The 17,207-nt window shown below is 31.6% G+C and overlaps 1 protein-coding gene across 1 annotated transcript in view; it reads left to right on the top strand.

The window, feature by feature from the left end:
• Nucleotides 1-3,086: 3,086 nt before the first annotated feature.
• The window catches only part of LOC106138397 (diuretic hormone 45), a 45,165-nt gene continuing 31,044 nt past the window's right edge, over nucleotides 3,087-17,207 (top strand). Inside the window, exon 1 of the mRNA XM_060954512.1 lies at nucleotides 3,087-3,265. The gene's annotated coding sequence lies outside the window, so the exon portion shown is untranslated. The remainder of the gene's footprint in view (nucleotides 3,266-17,207) is intronic.

The following is a 17,207-nucleotide window of genomic DNA, read 5'->3' on the forward strand; positions in this document are numbered from 1 at the left end:
TAAAACCTAATTTGGAACGATCAAGCTTCATAACCGATTTGAAGAAGTTTGCGTGAAAAATGAGAAGGACGATTGAAGCATTTGAATCATTTGTAAAACAGGCACCAGAAGAGGACAAAAGTTTTTGAAAATGATGTAATTATATTTAGCCTGGAGATTTGCTCCTGTAAATATTTGCAAAAAAAGTTATTGACAACGTACATACATATGGTCACGTCTATATCCCTTGTGGGGTAGACATAGCCAACAGTCTTAATAAGACTGACAGGCCACGCTCAGCTATTTGGCTTAATGATAGAATTGAGATTCAAATAGTGACAGGTTGCTAGCCCATCGCCTAAAAAAATAATCTCAAGTTATTGACAATATGTATAGTCATATATAGGAACAGTGGTGATGATTTAGCGGCAGTGTGTATTAAAAGAGTACCTATTGGTGCTTAGGTATATCAGTCAGAATCTCAATATTTTTGAATATGGCTGTAGATTCAAATCTATTGTATTGACGTTAAGTTTGTTAAAAGGTTAACTTTTTAATGGTTTTCAAACTAAACAAGTATTCTAAAATGCCTACTCTATATAGGTTATACTAGAGGTCACCCGCGACTTCGTCCGCATGGAAACCCTATCAATCCCGCAGGAACTCCGGGATAAAAAGTAGTCTATATATTATTGTGGGTCTTCAGCTACCTTCATACCAAATTTCATCGTAACCGGTTCAGTAGTTTTTGCGTGAAAGAATAACAAACATCCACACTGACATCCTGACATACTCACAAATTTTCGCATTTGTAATATTAGTAGGATTAATGCAGTATTTTTTTTTTATAAAACAGAATTCCCTTTTTTATAAAGCAACATTATTCATTTTCAATTCATGCAGAGCTTATAATAAAAGTAAGTATTATAATAAGTACCTACCTATTTTATGAATGAAAAGGAAAATTCCACGGTAATTAATCGAGATTGAAGAATAATCATGGCATAAAGATAGAAGAAGATTAATATTGATGAGCTGGACGTCGGGCCCAATAAAAATATTATTGCCGTCTTGTTTGCCTCGTAAATATCAAGGCACATGAAATAATATTTAGCACTTTAGGTTACAACTGTTCGATCAAGTATAAAATATAGAACGCATCCTTTATGGAAATGAATGGCTACAAGAATGGGTTCTATGTATTTTTCATTGTTGCGGACAATAGATACCGATTTTTTACGACTTGATATACGAGTAGGTACATATATTGTCTATTCGAGCTTAAACTGCTTGGTTCTTCCTTTTTTATGCGTATTATACTCAACACAAACTATCATTTTTATTAATGCTAATTGTTCGTTGAAGTCTTTTTGATGGCTGTTGTAAAAATTGCAAAGTTTATACTGATTTCTATTCCTCTTCATTATGTAGGTTAGTGCATTGTGCTTGTTTGTCGGTTTTAGGTGGCCTTCAAAGGTCATGGCCGAAACAGAACTGATGATCGATTTTTTCGGCGAATCTATTATAGGCAAGTGTAAATCTATACTTTTATACTACATTCGCACCGTATTCATTGCTCTTAACATTCGTTATTATGTTAAGTATTCAGCAAACCATTTCATTTCCGTGATACAGCTAGGTATTGCTTGATATCGCTTATATCAGTAATATTAATGTATCTACTCGAGTAAGCACCGAAATGTCGTCATTTATATCGTCGAGTGCAATAAAGATATCTTTGACTCTACTAAGAAAAATATTTTTAGATGTTTTACGCATTAGGTACTTAGGCATCTAGTAAACAGGATGTTTAAAATGGAATAATAAAGAAGCTAAGAACACGTACTGTTTATGTTTACGAACGTTTCATTTGCACGAGGGTAGTTAAGTAAGTCTGTTAGAACAACGCTTTTACAGTGTACTTTACTTGCTTATTCTTAATTACCGCCTCATCGAGAGCTGCATTAATACAGAACATTTCTTTGTCTCTCAGGTACTCATTATCATAGAAATTGAATTTAACCTACACACGACTGTACCTAAACAGTGAAAATACATTACAGTATATATATCTATATGCCATAACGATCTCAAGGGTGATTTGAATGTTTTGCATTACTTAAAAGTAGTTATTGTAGGAAATAATAAATAATTTGTAAGAAATTACCTATAACATTAAAACCTGAAAAACATTTTTTCAGTGTCGCAAGCACAAAGAAAAACATTATCTAAATGACATTTAAAATATTTTTGATAGAACATAAGTATTTTTTCAGGAAAATAAATCCATAACCATTTCACATCATAAAACTACGTCCTATTTATGTATGCAATGTACGGTACATTTTAAACTAGAATTTTGTTACGGCACTTTCCCTTGAAATAACTGCGGAAATATTTCTTTAGTTTTAACATTAACCTTGAACTTTTGATTGAACGTTTAGAGAAGATCACTAAGTTATAAGTTAAACTGCTATAAATCAGGTTGATCGCAAATCCTTGGTATTCTGATAGCTATATTCTTCGTTAAGTTGAGATAAAATGCGACTTTTATCGGAATCGGTTTTGAAAAGTTAGTAGAGCGTGCGCGTGCAACTCAATATGTAAGGTAAATGAAAAAGTTATATAAACTACCTACTTCTAAACACGTTTACGAATTATGATAAAAACAATAGGAGAATATTCCTCCCAGTTTTTTTTTTATTTTAACTGATTTCAGTTAAAATAAACTACATTGATCTCATTGTAGAGTCGAGTGAAGCCGCTATAGAATGTGATGGGTTTTGTATCAACTATACATTTTAGGAAAACACCATCTAAATGGTTGAGCTTTTTGAATGTTTTTTAACTGTTGGCTTTTTAAAAATACATTGTTGATGACGTTGCGAACTCAAACAGGATGAAAAATAATATTCAAATTATACTTTGACATCGATTACATGGTGTAGAAAAAAGATGAAGATGATGACGGCTGTGGGCGGTCATTGAGACAGTGACATGAATGGTGGTGGCGCATGCGCGTAGGCCTCGCTTTCAGCAAGATATAAGCAAGCCGTCCGAAACGAACGCCGCATAACTTTGGCGCTCCCAAACGTTCCCACCGAGAACTTGGCGATTCGCTAACCCCACTCTACATAACATTTATTTCCGAAAATATACATAACAAAAATATCCATAAGTGAACTGTGACCGAGGTTCCCAGTGCAATAATTTGAACATTTGCATAGAACTTTTCGTTCAACAGTTCTAAAGTTTTAGCGGCACGAACTAACTCTTCGATTCGAAGGTGAGTCGTAATAAATTCCTCTTTATAACTATTACTATTTACTTGTTTCGATCATTCCTTTCCTAGATAAATTCAGTTTTTCGCATTGGTATGATAACAGGATAGATAACATTTTTAGGTAAGCTTTTTGAGAATAAAAGTAAAATAGATTTTTTTTTGTCAAAAAGACAATAAAATGTACGCCTGAATAGATTTAGAAGAGATTGTGCATATTAATGTCGGTAACTGTACTTTTATTTGTTTTGTAAAGTACCGAACTTTTGCGAAAGAAGAAGTTTTTGCGGTAAAATAGAAGCGGACATCTTTATTGAATAATAAATTTCCATATTCATTACCTACGTTGTTATTATAACTAATATCAAAACGAAGTATTAACAGCAGACCTGGAATTATTGAAAAGAGTAGAAAAATAAAGAAAAAGGGATTCTAAGACCAATAGCTTTGATGGGCTGAAGAGGATCTGGCTTTCAGGCCCGGGCCAGTGTAATAATCAATATAATTAATTTAGGTATAATTTAAAAAATATTAAATAAATAATAAAGTACCTATATTATTTATTTGATATTTTGCGAAGTTCAGTATTTAAATAAATCAATATACACATTAACGTAAAAATTGCCTTTTATGGTATCCTATACTAACTTTTCCCATTAACGTTGTTAAATTAAAACTGTATACGTAACAAAGATTAAAATCAATAACGCACGCACACATATAATATAACATTGATTGTTAAATGTGACTTTTTACCAAATTTATTTTATCACTGAAAAGTATACTTACTTCTAAAAAGACCTTTTTCATATAAAATGGAATACTTATCAATATTGTAATAGTTGTTACCAATATAGTTATAAGTTATTTTATAAAACCATTTTCTACCACACATTTTAAGAATAAATAAAATCTTTGTTTTATTTTAAATGATTTCAAAAATTCAATAAATTTAATTCCTACTGACTCTTACATAAGGTGAATAGAATAATCAATAATTATGTTAATAGACGTTATGAATAAATCTTTATTTTATTTGAAAATGATTTGAAAATAAAAAAATATTTTAAAAGATTCCATTTCTACCGACTCTATATAGTAAATAGAATAAATAAATAGAATAAGTATGTACAACGGGATAAATCACACAGATTTAGCGAGCCCTAGATATTATTAAGTTTTTATTCACAAAAATTTGTTATAAAAGAGCCATTTAGATATTTGAGTAAAAATATTAAAAAAGAACTTCCTTGGCATATTTTAAATATGTAAAGATCATAAGCATACGGCTTTGCTTGCAATCACCTGACAATTGCAAAAATTTAATATATATGTACCTATCTATGCAAAAATAAAAGCACTTCTAAACTAGTTCAAAATTTAGATAGATATAAGCAACAAAACCTCAACTGCAATGTTAGGTCTGCTCAGAATAATAAAGAATAATACTTAAGTATAACATGAATTCACATAGGTAATTCCATTTTTTTAATAAAATTAAAGTTTTAAATCTTTAGCCGACTAACGTATAAAAATATGTTTAAATATAATACGTGTAATTAAGTTGTTTATTTATTAATACTTAGTCGGTAATTTTTAATACTATGTACATAATAATTTTATTAGTCGGGTTTCATTAATTTCATTTTTATCATTTTTATAAACAAAATCAATTCATGTTAGTATCAATCTGTGATTTTCATTCATTTATCTCTGTCTATTCTCTTCGTTTTTTCATTCTTAATATTCCACAAGAATCTGGTAGTTTATGAAGTGGTGTTGTATATAAAAACTTTGTTATTTAAACGTATGGACTTTTTACTTGACAAAATAACGTAAAGGTAAGTGCCTTATTCACATGTTATTGTCATATAAACGACAGAGATTGATTCCGCAACAAATTGATCAAAGGATTTCATTTCGTGAAGTGTTTCCGCCAATCTACCATGTTCTGTTTAATTAAACTTTGTAACATGTTCATTTTACTTTCGTGGAAAAAGGTGTTCTCGGTTGTATATGGTCTTGATCACAATATCATTACATCAACGACTTTAGTGTCCAATTTTAAAAGGCATATTTAGCAAGGTAGTGTTTATATTTTTTCAAAAATTGTACTGTCATAAAATTTAAATCCATAATTTTGTAAAGTTATCAAATTCAACAACTGGATAAAAATGTATCTTAAAGCACAATACCTAAACGTTGAAAAATTACTTCTTAAATCGATTGTAAACGCTTTCTTCTCGCCCACTGCAAAAATTTGGGATTCCTTTCATGAGAAATATTTTCAAGCGAAAATTGCTACAAACAGTTTACGTGAAATACTTTGGTTTCATCGGTAGCGAGAAACACCGCAAATATGCCTTTGAGAACTAGCCTAAGTACTTATAAGTTTGAATCAAGACAACTTCAGATATAACGGAAGCGGGTCGAGAAGTTGTTTGTTGAAATTTGTACCTAGGCACCTATTTCGGCTAAGTTCAATTAATTTATTAGTTTCAAGCAATTCGACAAGAATGAAAGTGTAAGCGAAAGTTAAGTAAACTCTGAAACAAGCGGCCACTAAATGGGTTCGCGGGAACAATGGTGGACTTCGGGTGGTTTGAATAACTATTGCAACTTGAGATATTTGCACAATTATTCATTGTTTATCAGATTATCTTTGAATAAAACCGACGGCCAGCTTATCTTGCTTTAGAGATGAAATCACTTTATCTTGATCTGTAAAACGTGTAAATACCTACATTACAAAATAATGTGCTTGTTCCGGCTGTATAAATTACGTAATTTTTTTTTTGATGATGTGTCAAACTCCATTTCTCTTGCAGAATTTTTTTTATATGGTTCATAAAAATCCTATTTATTAATATTTTAAAGGCTGCTATTAGCAAATGAAGGTTTAAGTATTCATGTGATTTGTTTCACCGACAATATTGGTGACAAATCAAGGTTGAAAGAACAAGCACGAAGAAGACAAAACACTTTTTGTTGTTTAATATCATTTAACATTTTATTTATACACAGGTATAATAAAACAGTAAAAAAAATAAGTATGATCATTAAACGATTTGTGCCGTGTGGCATCTGGTACCAATAGAAAAAAGAATAGGATGACTCTATCTCTTTTCTATGGATGTCGTAAAAGGGGACTAAGGGATAGGTTTGTAAACTTAAATTCAACTTTTTGGCGACGGGCTAGCAACTATTTGAATCTCAATTCTTTCAACAGTTGAACATGGCTTATTAGTATTTTCAAGACTATATATGTATATATATATATATGTGATTATATGTATGTATGATCATTAAATATATTTAAAAAAATGTGTCGCCGCGACTCTAGAACAAACTAGGACACACTATAATGTTAAAACAATTAACTTAGAATAAGATCACTCAGTTTCCTCCGAAGACGACTAAAGGACGCGAGCACTTTGAACTCGTACACTCCGCATCAGGCATACATCCAACCGCAAAGCTTTCTAAAATGGTCTAACTATAACTACAAGCCCGGTATCCGGCTTTTAAATAAAGATCTGGGAAAGCATTTAAATAAAATATGTCACTCATTATAAAATGGTAAACAAAAAAAAAAGAACAATAAAGTACCTATTTAAAAATCGGAATAATAAGGCACTATCATTTTGACTTCAACATGATTTCTCTCTTTTTAGTAGCTTTTAGTTAGTAGTCTTATGAACGCAATTTGTTGCTATTCAGGGACTGGGGTCCAGCTTTTGGTATTTATGTACCGTATCTTCTCTTTCTTTGATCTTCGGCAGCTTAAGACTTTACAAGCTGTGGTAACAATTGCAGTCCCACGAAGAGTTGACAGACTGGTAGTCGGGCACAAAATCAGACTTAAACTGAATTTTATAAACGGACGGTAAAAAAGGTGATTATACATGTTTAACATTATGACAGCAAGTTGTAATCGCGTCATGGAGCACGCCTCGTCTCGATAATACTTCATCTGAGACACTGACTTTTACGGACCTGGATTAAATGACTTTTGGATTCTATAATCAACTGTTGACTTTAGAATTAGTATGCAAATGTTAAACGAACGAGACACAACAACGGACGGTCTCTGTGGCGCAGCGGTAGTGCGCTTGTTTGTGACACCGGAGGTCCCGGGTCTGAATCCTGGCCAGGGCATGATGTGAAACGAACTTTCTCTAGTCTTGGATGTTTATAAGTATTTTTTATAAAATATGGTATCGTTGGGTTACTATCTCGTTACATAAGTTTCGAACTTTCTTTGAGGCTAACTAAATTTGTGTAATTTGTCCCGTATATCAGTCTGGGCACAGAACTGCCTTTGTCTACATTGCGAAAACACAAAAAACTGTATTTTGGCAGCGCAAAATTACCTACAAATTTTAAAGCAACATTCAATCGAATGCAGTAATCCGCATTGTCATAGTGTTTAATGTCGTTATGCCTTAAATTTATCATGGTATATAAAAATCCTGTAATTACATACTTAAAAGTATATGTTGTCAATAATAATTGTAAATATGCAGTCCAGTGATTTAATAAGTTGTTGATATCATGGATTGAAGAAACAACTTTCTACCGGGATTACCGTAATGGCCGTCGCGACCCATCGCCGAGTTTGTCACTTTGATACTTCGCCTGATACTTTTAAACCTACCTTAGATTGCTTTGTGATATGAATACACAATTAATTTAACTTGCTCTGAGAATTTTACTCAAGTTTTGAATCCTTGGGGAAATTTCTAGGCTGCTAATTTAGATGACAAGAACTTTATTTATCACAGTTGTACGTATAATTTACGAGACTTGTTATTACATATTGCTTTGTCAAACAAGTATCGGGAATTAAGTTATAAATTATGCCAAATATAGATAGTTGATAAAGTTTGACACTTTGAAATATTGTTCTATTCTACACCTTCAGTAAAAATACCTGTTTAGGTCATTTTTAAATCTATATTGCTTATTTATTAATTTAGAATATTATAACAGCTGGTGAATAAAATATATATTAATAGATGTTATATAAGCTACATTCTATTTCTGCGAAAAAAAGCATATTCTTAATAGTGTACGTAGCACTTGCTACGAAGTTGCTGTGAACTTCGTAGCAAGCAGCCTTGCGGACCAAATAACGTCATTTAACTACACTTTCTGTAGAACTTTCTACGAGTAAGTCTACGTTTCTGAAAGCAGTCAATTAGATATTTTATGTTCCTAATTTCCTATGTCGTGACCACGTTATGATCTTACTGGCGTTGGTCTCGTTTGCCCACCCCAGTCTTAACACTTGAGCCGCGACTCTGTGGAACCTCATCCAGTGTGGATCACGATTGCATGTACAGTAGTCTGACTATAAAGATTTCTTCGCAATGTTTATAGGTACTTAGTTTTGAACATTAGTTACACCATCCGATTTCGCAAGTGCGGTAACGCGAGTGGGCATTAAAGTTTCATATTTCCATCGGCGCCTCAATCAAGTTGCAAGGGGTAGAAGTGGAAATATAATTAACTTTTCAAGTGATCAAACTTTTACGGCACTTAGGGAATATCCTTATTTTTAAATGAAAATCTTCATTAATTATAAATCGACTTAGAAAATCGTAAGAAAAATTGTGATACTTTGTAAGATAATAATTGTTCGCAGGGTTTCTGCAATTCAAAAATTGTACCTAATTACATTGCAATTTTTTGCAAATTGGTAATTAATACAGTAAATTACTTAAAAATTATTTCTTAAGGTGTTTATAAAAATATAGAAATGAACTTACACATTACATTATAGTAAAGCGAAAAATATAACATCATTTCTGAACCAACTACTGAATTTTGCATTTAAAGCAAGACCATGCAATTGCAGTCCATAACTTAAAAAGTAATGTTTTCGTTATGACATCTACTTACCCATTTTAAATAGTTCTATATTTAGTTTGTTCGAACTAAATAGCCTTTTAGATGCATTCTCACGTTTCTATTATTTAAGAATCCATTACTGAGCACAGTATTGCGCACGTACACATCACATTGGTTTGAAATAATATTAAAGCTTAAATTTGTAATTTAACATACATACATATTTTCGGGAAATGACAAAGAAAGAGAAAGACATAAGGTTCGAAAAGACAAAAGGCTACATTTAAGATGCAATACTCCATAATTAGATTCAATTATTTATTGAATCTAGATAAAGCTGAAATCTCGATATTTGAACCCATTCCGATAAGATTTTTTTATCTTTTGTATTGTTTTATATTAGAAAGGTGGTGTAGTCCTTCACAACTTAGCTATATACTCAATCTCAATTGGGCATGATAACTTGTCAACTTGTGGTCAACTTGTAAAACAAGTTTCAGAAGAATCAACACTACGGCTACATTTCGTTTCAACAATTTCGTGAGCCAGTGAGCAGAAATTTTTTCAGTAAAAAGCCATCGCCACCATAATTGGGTCCTGATTAAATTCAGGTCATAAAGAGCGCGATGCATAAACGCAGCTGTTGTGCTCGATAGTCGCTCATAAATCTGTCGCCATAACATATTGCTATGGCTTGTATGTATTTTAAGATAGTTCTGGGCCTAGTCATGAAAAAACTAAAAATCTAAAACCAGTATATCGCATACCACATACTACTATTAGTTTTAATTTAGTTCTCATCCTTCTAGCGTAAATTCCGGTTGCACCCTCATCTTTTTGGAGTGTTTTCCGAGTTTTGTCTGTGACCACTGTCCAGGATTTTGTGGGCCAGGTTTCACACGAAGCCTCCTGTCTGACCTCCGTAGCCTTTGCAGAGGAATCTATTACATATTGGGTCATGGTTTACATCTTCAATGTGCTAGGTTCCCCGCGATGTTTTAACTTATCGAACAGTATGGGTTATTAATCAAAGTATGGGTTATTTTTTTTCATTCAGGGATCCTAAAGTTTACCTTTTAGCGCAAAGTAAATGTCTGAAAATCTATGTTTTCAATATTGCCCCATAGAAAAACGTACAAGTATGTAAGTATGGACTGACTAGTAAAATCGGAAGGCTCTACCGATAAAAGGATAATGATTATCCACGTTCAAAACAATTGAATTTGAGAAAACGCTGCCTTGCTATACGTATGCACATAAGTATGGCGCCCGGCCACAGTCCAGCGGAGCCCCGGGCCTTATAAAATTACTCCAACGAAGTTAAGGGGCTGCGATTACAAGGGTGCAGCGTTGGTGTCTTCATACGAAAATATGATTTTCGACAACTCAATTGGGCGTGATTAGAAACGTTTTAAAAATTAAATTAATTTCTTTAAAAGAATATTTACCTATGATTAACATTCAAAAACTTTTACCATAGATATATTTGGGTAAAGCAGATACTTTTTAGGTATGTACTGTAGAGTAAATTTTATTTGCACTCCTAAAATAAGAATGTAAGTAGTAGATACGTGTAGATTTTTGCCATAAAGTAATCTATTCCAATCTTTTGTATTAAGACAGAAAATACGTATAATTTATTCATACTTAATAGATACTTATATCGATAGTAAATTTATACATACATACATACATATAATCACATCTATATCCCTTGCGGGGTAGACAGAGCCAACAGTCTTATAAAGACTGATAGGCCACGTTCAGCTATTTGGCTTTAAGATAGAATTGAGATTCAAATAGTGACAGGTTGCTAGCCCATCGCCTAAAAAAGAATCCCAAGTATGTAAGCCTATCCCTTAGTCGCCTTTTACGACATCCATGGGAAAGAGATGGAGTGGTCCCATTCTTTTTTGTATTGATGCCGGGAACCACACGGCAACAAATTTATAAATTACTAATTTATAGTCTATTCTTGCTTTTTTCTCTACTCCATATCAAATAACCTTTAAATTTACTTTAAATAATTAACTGTAATATTGTAGTCATAATATTTATGATCCATTACATTTTGTGAAAGTTTTTAGATTGCAAACAGGTACATAAAGGTTTATTCAGTTTGTAAAATTTAGATCAAAGATTCGAAACTTTTCTAATATCCGCTTTCGGTATTGTAAGGTACGAAGCATCACAACGAAAATATTGGTTCACTTACAATTGTACTCCAGCATATAATAACTTGAAAGCGCAGTTATTTAATCTAAATAAACAATTATCTCTATATTTATGTGTTGCAACAAAATGTAATAGATAACGTTTTAGTAAAACACGACAAATATATGATCAATTTTTTTATTACTAGCCGGTGAATAGCAAATTGGTACTAAGTTTAGAAGTTGTAAGTCACAAGGGTTCCAGGTAGAATTGTCTTTTACAATTATGTAACAATTATGTGTTATATATATCTATATCAATTTAGTGAGAAATATTAGAGTAGGTGAATAGAATTGATTTATATTATTTGTTCCACCCATGTAGGTCTACGAATAGATTGTAATGTTACAAAAAACAGAGAACATTCTGGAAAGGTTAGATTAATGCTCAGCAAAAAAGCGACCCTTATTCCTAGTAAGTTACATAGGTACAGCGAAAATAGTTCCTCATTTACAGTTCAAGTAATTCTATTTCAATACTTAGTTTGCACAGTCATTGTATTTAAAATCATATCATATTGTAGTGGCTCGTATCTCGAAATTATAATTATTATACTTATTTCAGCTGATGTCGGAATTATGTTTTCAGAGTAAGATCTCTATTATAATGTAAACTTCTATACAACGTAATCTCGCTTGCACTTCTAAACGATATATTGAATTTGTATGTTTTTTTTTGTAGAAGAAGAAATCATTTAAACTAGATAATTATATTTACTTATATGAAGCCACTACTTTCGGAATAAATTATGCTTACGAGGAAGTTTAAAAAAAATAATGATTTATGAGATTAAGATAATAATTGTTTTTGGAGCTGTGCACAAAAATAACACTGGAATTTTGCTTTCATAAATATTTTAATTAATTCACTTCCTTCCTAATTACCCAGTCTAAAGCGAGGCATGGATTTAAAGACTAAGTAATTAATTTAAATAAATAATTCTCTTGTTCTCCTTTTGAAGAAGCTTGTTTTTACCCTACCAAGTAGCAATACACTTCAAGTTTGTTAGTATAAAAATTTCATAGAGATCGGTGGTTTCGACGTGAAAGGTGGAGAAATAAACACACAAAGACTCTTTTAGTAATTCATTTTACATTCAAACCTTCATTATGAGTTTATCGTGAAAATACCGAATGGACTGGCTTTAAATCATAAGTAAAAAATTTAGTTTCCTACTTATTAAAACTTTTTACTTTACAACATATATGTTGAAAAGATTTGTAGAATAAAGTAAAAAATAATGTAACTGTTGTACATTGTTGATTTTCACTTTATAGAGGCAAGAGATTCACAACCCATCTTGTGGTAGTAAAATTAAATTGGATCACGTGCCCAAATCGTTCGATAGTTTCCGTAATTCTGTCAAACAATATTGTGAATCATGTCATTGATCGTAGCGTGTCAATAGTAAGTTTCATCAGCGCGGCCATTCAAGAGCGCAGCGCGCCTGCTTTTGATTTATTGGTATTTGCACAACTACAATAAATCAGAGGTATTGATTTATTCCTCCACTCTCCACGACTTCACAGCACTTTTGTAGACTAACATCTGCTTACATGGCTTTAGTTATTATATTATACTAGCTGTTGCCCGCAACTACGTCCGCGTAAATTTCAATCAAGCGTGATCATACAGTCAGATACAGACAGACAGACAAAAAGTGTCTCTCAATAAATAAACTATACATACATATAAATAAATATATACATAATATGAAAAAAAAACACTTTTTTATTGTTATGGGATTTAGATGTTTAAAATAAACTTAATGTTAGGAATATTAAAAGGATTCTTCCTTTTGAAATAAATAAAGCTTCTTTTCTCATGGAGCAGTTGATGGCCAGACGCTGTATACTCTGGTGTTAGAATAACTTCTTCAAACTGCTTCACGGGCTCGGTACGGATGATAAAAGACCCAAAATACGGTAAAGCCAGTCATACAATGATTTTCACAAAACAATTCACTAAGACCAGGATTACGTAAAAATGCCTTGAATATTTATTCCTAACAATAATGGACGCTGTCAGACCAACAAGTGGGTGGTTCTGCACAAGACACTTTTTCTGCCTCATGTTTTTGAATTGATTTATAAAGTGCAAAACTTACTGACCGCTTGCACGTGTTTTTAAACTAACAAATTTTTGTTTCTCCAATAAAACATTATATGTCACAAAATTAAACAACCGTATTTAAATATTGGATTAGTATTTCCTCATGATATTCAAAAATAAAAATAAAAATGCTTTTTCTTTGTGAGGCAACTGTTCTAAATTCCTTCACCAAATTAATTTCGTTCCATTCGTGAAATTTTCACATATTTTCTATTTAGGAAGGTTTCCAAATACTTTGTTCTCTTTGCTATTCCATCAAATAATGCAAAAGTTGGGCATTTTGAACGGGCCATTGCCCAGTGGATCACCACTTGTTGAATTTGAACTTAATTCTGTGAGCAATCCTGCAAAACTAGGTCAGGTCATAATAAACAAACTTGCGTTTACTTATGTATAGATATAATGTACCCTCAAAATAAATCCCTTGTTACAATAATCTCAGCCGCGTTTTATCTGTGCATATGACAGTTCGGGATGCACGAAGTTCATAACTGTGCTTAAGTATTATGTCAGGTACTTAGGTACTTCGAATAAGAAAACAAAGTACCTGTCTAAATTAACAGTTTTTTAATATACGAGAGTGTATTAAATTGCCAGTTTTTTCACGATTATTTTAAATGATTGTACTTACGTGTTACGTGTTGAAACAATTATTGAATAAAAATATTAAAGAAAATAATGAAACCAACTTCAAAAAACACTAAAACGCAAAAAAAATTCGACTAATCGCCTAGGTACGACGAATTTAGTTTTCCGATACTAGTTTTAAGCTTTCTAGTGTTTTTTGAAGTCTGTTTTAAATTTTTTTTGTTTGATCCTTTTTAGTGTGAGTACTTTTACGTCATTACTGCTTAACATCTGGTCTCTTTCTCTGTATTAGCTCTTTTTATGTTAGCTTAATTAATACGCTGCTGACTGTACTGATTTCTACTAGCCATTGAGATAGATATAAATGCGATCATTCCTTCTCCTTGTGTGAAGAAGCCTTTGCCATATACACCATTATCAAAAAAATTATCGAATTGAGAACTTTCTCCCTTTTTGAATTCGGTTAAAAAGGAGAATATAGCATCACAAAAATTACTAAAAGAGTTAGAAATTAAGGAAAACAAAAATATTTTAGATCGTATTGAATAGAGTAGGTATATTTATTTATGTATTTTGGAATGTACTGGAAGATGTTAAATATGGTTGAGTAAAATAAACTTAGGTACAAATAAATGTATACAATAAGAGTTTTAAGGTTGCGAAAAAGAAATGTATTCTTATATATTCATGTATTATCAAAATACATGAACATATCATGTATTGTAATGGAAATCACATTTATGGTGTCTTTTCAAAACGTAAACATAAGAAAATTCGTATAATAATAGTGTTACGAGGTTACATTTGTGAAAAGGGTTACAAGCATATCAACTTCTTTGTCGCCTTGTTATATTCATGATCCCTTTAGTCGAGAAACTGGCAAGAAGGTCAATAAAGCCCTTTGCCACGCATTTAAATATTTATTGTATTATAGTCGACAATTCTGAACACTGGCCGTTAATTTGATTAATTATTTTAATTTTTTTCTCGTCGCAGAATTAAAAAGTACTTACCTAGTTATTTATTTCTTAAATGCTACATGTAAATGTAAGTACTTACTAAATGTTAGTATCAATGATGTGAATCCTTATCACAGATAGGTACTAAAATTCAATTTTTATATACTTTTATGTGAGCAAATATCCCTTAATAGATTTTAAGTATTATGCTTTATATCGTTGATATCTTGACTAAGATAAAACATGTATAATACATAATATGGAAATGTAACAAAATCTGATTCTAAGATTAAAGCGTAATAAATACCTAATGTCTTTTTTGCGCTGGGTTCTATAGGTACATGAAATAATAAATTTAAAAAGGAAGATTTGTAAAACGCTCCAATAAAAGACATTCCAAAAAATATTACAAAATTTCTTGAGGACCATGTGTGATACAAATGACATTCGTCTCGTGCCCGCTCTCTTTGTAATCCTATCAGAAATGCTCAATGCGTGAACCAGGCATTGAGCATTTCCCCTTGTGAATGTAGAATTGTTCTTTTCCTGAGCACATGTACACTTGCGTATATTTTTTTAAATTTTGAATACATGAATTCAACTTTGTTCCAAAATTTGTAGCAAAATTTTAATTAATCAATTTAAAAAAAAAATTTACGTTCTTTCATTCATCTTATTTTACTTCCGGCTCCAGTTAAAAAATAAACAGGACCGCTCCATTTCTTTCCCATTGATGTCGTAAAAAGCGACTAAGAGAGAGGCTTACAAACTTGGAAATCTTCTTCTTTCTTCTTGGCTAGCAACCTGTCACTTTTTGAATCTCAACTCTATTATTAAGCCTAACAGCTAAAACTGCTGGCTCGTGTACCCCGCAAGGAATATAAACGTGATTATATGAATGAATTTCTCACATTACATCCACAAGAATATTGTCGTGCTTTAGACATATTGAAATTGAAGAAAAAATTAGTCATAAATATAAAGTTTTATTTCTTGGAACAAATTTGAAATAACGAATAATTAAAACGAAGCTTGAGGTAAATTCCTTTTGTGACAGCTGGCTCATTTTCTTTTTATTTTCATAGTTTTTACAAGGAAAAGCTTTCTTAATTCCGCGTTTATGTTTAAAGTGTCTAGAATGGGTATACTTGGGTAGGCAAGACTCAGTTCTATTAAACAATGAGATAAAGTGTCTCAAAGGGGCCGCTTGGACTAAGGGTATGTTCACAATTATCTAATTAATATTACAGTCTTAATTTTTACTTTAAACAATTTGTAATTAAGTGTTTCTAATTTCTTCGGTGATTTATATTTGTTTACTGTAATAAATTTCTATACTAAATTAAAATTATGTCATACAATCATTTAGAGTAAGTAATGCAAAATAAGGCATTTCTGAAGTTATAACATGAGCTAACATAGACAGGACATAAGCTATTGACCGGGTGCGGAACTGATAAATAAGTAGTGCTTTGGATCACGACCACAAGCATGAAATTGTGGTAATTCAAGTATACTCCTCCAAGGATTTACCTGTAGTCTAAAGCCTTAAAATCAAACAATAGAAAATTGAAATCAAAATGATTTGTAGTAAGAAATACTTACACAACTAGGTTCAATATCTAAGTGTTTTGCTAATAAAATATTGGAAAATATGCGAAGTTCTTTTGGTTACTTAAGTATTTCTCCGCATGGCTACCGTTAGTTCATGTTCTCTTTGACACAAAGCATGTGTGAAGTCTAGAAATGCATAAAATTTAAACTGAGGAACTATGGTATACAACATGGTATTCCACGGAATTGATGTGAAGTTAAAATATGGAGCAGAAATGTCCAAATCCTACAATTTTTTATAAATAATCGTTTTAATTGGCAGGAGTAAGTTACTGTATTTGTAGGAGTAGATATTTTACTTTAATGTTATATTGACGATTTATTAGGCTTTATTATCATTCTTCACAACACGATTTTTAAAATATTCATTATTCTCACAGAGAGAGAAGAAATATAATGTTATTAAATCTGTAATTATTCATTAAATTTGAAGTCAGAAAAGGATAAATAAAATAAATTATTTACGGACAGAGTACTCGTATAAATCTTTAATTATAAAAAGAAAGCTCATAGTTAATACATGAGTTGAGTTGTACAAGAAACTTATTGCTTCGGGTGCGCGGTGAAAGAAATTCATACAAAGAGGGCAGAGGCAGGGATTTCCACTT

This window comes from Amyelois transitella, chromosome 4 (assembly GCF_032362555.1).
Source record: "Amyelois transitella isolate CPQ chromosome 4, ilAmyTran1.1, whole genome shotgun sequence".
NCBI lineage: Eukaryota > Metazoa > Arthropoda > Insecta > Lepidoptera > Pyralidae > Amyelois > Amyelois transitella.